Source organism: Pinus tabuliformis, chromosome 4_2, assembly GCF_031772625.1.
Source record: "Pinus tabuliformis cultivar Carrire ecotype Pingquan chromosome 4_2, CPIR1, whole genome shotgun sequence".
Taxonomy (NCBI): domain Eukaryota; kingdom Viridiplantae; phylum Streptophyta; class Pinopsida; order Pinales; family Pinaceae; genus Pinus; species Pinus tabuliformis.
In genome coordinates, this window is record NC_142304.1 from 479,724,334 (window position 1) to 479,728,904 (window position 4,571).

Sequence of the window (4,571 nt, forward strand, 5' to 3'; positions counted from 1 at the left end):
GTAATAGCAAAAGGAGAAAAGGTTGGTACATTGTATTTATGCAATGATATTTCTAATTATGTTAATTATTTAACCTCTACATGAGAAGATACAACATTTTGCCATCATAGGCTTGAGCACATGAGTAAGAAGGGGATGCAGATTCTTCCCTCAAGAAATTTGTTGCTAGGTTTGAAGCATGTTAATTTAAAATTCTGTGAGAATTGTGTTTATGGAAAACATAAGAGAGTCAGATTCCTCAGAGTTGGGAAAGAAAAGAAGAGCAAGAAATTAGCGCTTGTGCATACAGATGTATGGGGACCTTCTCAGGTATCATCTCTTGGTGGCTCTCATTATTATGTTAGTTTTATTGATGATGCAACTAGAAAAACTTGGATTTATTTTATTCGAAATTCAAGAAATGGAAAGCTTTGGTTGAAAATGAGACAGGAAAAAGGTTGAAGTGTCTCAGATTAGACAATGGAGGTGAATATTGCAACAAAGAGTTTGATAGGTACTATTTAGAGAATGGAATTCACAGAGAGAAGATAGTTCCAGGAACACCACAAGAAAATGGTGTCTCAGAAAGGATGAATAGGACAATCATGGAGCATGCAAGGTGCATGAGATTACATGCATGATTGCCTTTACAATTTTGGGCAGATGCTGTAGATACTATTGTTTATCTAATAAACATAGGGCCTTCAAGTTCCTTGGATGGTGGTATTCCAGAGGACGCGTGGACAGGTAAAAAGGTAAACTACTCTTTTTTAAATACTTTTGGTTGTGAAGCCTTTGTCCACATTAATAAAGAAAATAAAACAAAGCTTGAGGCAAAATCAAAGAAATGTACTTTTATTGTATATGGTGTTAATGATTTTGGTTATCGCTTTTATGATTATGAAAAACACAAAATCATTAGAGCAGAGATGTCATATTCAATGAAAAGGTTTTGTATAAGGATCAGCTGCAGGAAAAGAAACAAGAAAAATAAAACAGAGAATACACAATACTTGATTAGATCACATAAAAAGTGACGGTGCCTGAAAATCATAATGATCAACATCCAGACAACAACCACAACAAAAAAAAGCACCTAAAACACCTGAAAGTGGTGTTAGAAGATCTACTAGGATAAGTAGACCCCCTAAATGATACTCTCCTTCATTATATTATGTACTATTGACTGATTCTGGTGAATCAGATAGTTATGAAGAAGCAGTGCAGGTAGAAACTAGGAAGAAGTGGGAGGAAGCCATGAAAGAAGAGATGGAATCCTTAGCACATAACCGGATTTGGGACTTAGCCAGGTTGCCTACAGGTAAAACAACATTGCAAAAAAATGGGTTTACAAGTTGAAGGAAGAAGATGGAGGTAGAAAAAGGTATAAAGCTAGACTTGTGGTGAAGGGGTTTGCACAGAAAAAGGGTATAGACTTTGATGAGATATTTTATACTGTTGTTAAAATGAATTCAATCAGAACTATCTTAAGTCTAGCAACAACTGAAGATTTGCATCTTGAATAGTTAGATGTAAAGACAACATTTCTACATGGGGATTTGGAGGAAGAGATATATACGCAACAACCACAAGGATATGAGGTAAAAGGGAAGGAGAAACTAGTGTGTAGGTTGAAGAAGAGCATGTATGGCTTAAGTTAGGCTCCAAGATAGTGGTATCTAAAATTTGACAGGTTTATGTCTAAACAAGGTCATACTAGATGTCACTCTAATCATTGTGCTTATCTCAAAAGGTAAAATGATGGCAGCTATATTATATTGTTATTGTATGTAGATGACATGCTTGTTGCAGGTTCTAACATGTAGGAAATAAATGTGCTCAAAAGAAAATTGGTGAACTCATTTGCAATGAATGATTTGGGTGCTACAAAACAAATCCTTGGTATGAAAATAACTAGAGATAGGAAGAATCGTAAATTAACATTGTCTCAAAGTGAGTACATAGAAAAGGTGTTGAAAAGGTTTAATATGCAGAATGAAAAACCAGTTAGTATACCTTTGGCTAGCCATTTCAAATTAAGTAAGGAGGAGTGTCCCAAGGCTCATGAAGAAATGGCTCATATGTCTAAAGTTCCATATGCATTAGCAGTTGTAAACTTAATGTATGCAATGGTCTGCACAAGGCCTAATATTGCAGTGGGAGTTGTAAGTAGGTACATGAACAATCCAGAAAAAGAACATTGGATGGCAGTGAAGTGGATTCTCAGGTATTTGAGAGGTACCACAAATCAAGCATTATGATTTGGTGGTTCAAACATTTCGACAGGGATGTGTTGATGCAGATATGGTGGGTGATAGAGATAACAGGAGGAGCACAACAGGGTATGTGTTTACTATAGGTGGAACAACTGTCAGTTGGGTCTCAAAACTACAAAGTGTTGTTGCACTCTCAACAATAGAAGTAGAGTATGTTGCTGCTACAGAGGCTAGTAAAGAAATGATTTGGTTACAAAGGTTTCTGGATGAATTGGGTAAGAAGCAGGAGTTGGGCAGGTTATACAGTGACAGCTAGAGTGCCATACATCTTGCAAAGAACTCTGCATTTCATTCCAAGACTAAACATATACAGCTCAAGTACCATTTCATACGGTCAGCGTTGGAAGATGGACAAATGAAGCTGGAAAAGATACACACTAGCCAAAATCTTGCAGATATGTTAACAAAAGTTGTAACCAGGGAGAAACTGAGAATTTTCTTAGTTTCAATTGGTCTTCAAGTATGATGAAGAAGATGAGAAACAACCAGGTCCAAAGTGGAGTCATTGTCTAGCAAATGAAGCAGCGGTGGAGTTGCTATAATCAGTCTCCAAGTGGGATATTGTTGGGTGTGGAGCCTGATTATCTTTTGTATTCAAAGGTATCTCCACATTGGACCCCAGTTCGTAATGGGGCCGCAACATTGCCCGTAAAATATTCATTGCAGGGGGGGTACAGGTGGGGGCGACCCCGAAGCTAAAAATAGATGTAAAATTTCCTTGTAAAATGTTGTAATTTTGTAGTCAATCTGGGCCATTCATTAGGTGGACATCTGATGGTAGAAGTTATGTTTAATTTAGGGTTTTTTTCCCTAGAAGGCAACCCCTCGCTATATATGAGGGAATTGTATTGCGTCTATGTAGATCTGTATTCTGAGTGAGGAAGAGAGAGGAGATTGAGAGTGAAGAGAGAATTAGAGTGGATCTGTTGTAGCTTGTATCTCTTCAGTTGGCTAGATAATATAAAATGAAGGACTGGCTGTTTCTCCATGGACGTAGCCCAACCTGGGTGAACCATGTATATCTGTGTCTCTCTTGTTTTATGCGTTTTCTGTGTTTATATTTCTGCAATGTTATGTGTTCCATTTCTTTGTTATATATAATTTTCTAACACGAAGAACCACCATGCTCCAAAGATCGATATAAGGAATTTTGATGGCAAGGATCTCAGAACATGGATACTACAGATGGAGAAATTTTTCGATCTCCATAATGTGCAAAGCACACAAAAGGTACGCATTGCAACTTTATATTTGGAACCAAATCAGTTTGTATGGTATCGATGGCTTTGCTCTCATAAAAAAATTGTCACTTAGGCTATTTTTACGGATGAAATGATAGCACATTATGAGGATACAAAAAGCAACACTTTTTTTGGCCAATTGATAAATCTCAAACAAAAGGGTTCAATGATGGAGCACATTGAGGACTTCCAAAAATTGAATATAAGGGTAAAAGTTATTCCAGAGGGGCATAGGATACATGTGTTCATAGGGACTTTAAAAGATAACATCCAACATGAGGTTCGCCTTTGGGAACGAGATTCACTGGAGAAGGCATTCAGGTTGGCAAGAAAAATGGAAAGAAAAATTATGGCAATAAGGAAGCCTACCACTCACAATCATAAATATGGAAGTGTTACTGCCCCTAGCCATCCACAACCTACAAGGTTGACACCACAACAATTGGAAGAAAAAAGATCAAAAGGGATTTTTTACAGTTGTGATAACAAATACACTAAAGGTGATAAGTGTGTCGAGAAGAAATTATTTTACATAGATTGTGAAGAGGAAGAAAAGGAACAAGAAACATCAAAAGAAGAGGATATACACTAGGAACAAACCCTAGAAAAAGAAGAAATGAATCCGACCATATCTTGTAATGCATTGGTTGGAATTACCACTCCTCAAACTATCAAGATAGAAGGACATATCAAGAAGAAAAAGGTAATAGTGTTGATTGATTCGGGAAGTACCCATAATTTTATTCATTGTAAGATAGCCAAGGAATTGAATTGCTTCCTATATCCAGCACCAGAGTGTCAAGTGATGGTTGCAAGTGGAGGAACCATAAATTGCCCAGGAAAGTGCCATAATATCAAGCTATCCATGGGAGAATATGTATTGAATATCCCAATGCTTTCCATTCCAATGGGTGGTGCTGATGTTGTACTAGGAGTCCAATGGCTACAATCCTTGGGTACAATAACTTTTAATTTTCAAGAACTTTTCATGAAATTCTCTTCAGAAGGAAAGGAAATTGAATTAAGGGGTATTGCAAGGAAACCGGGAAACATAATCAACTCTAACGGAATGAAA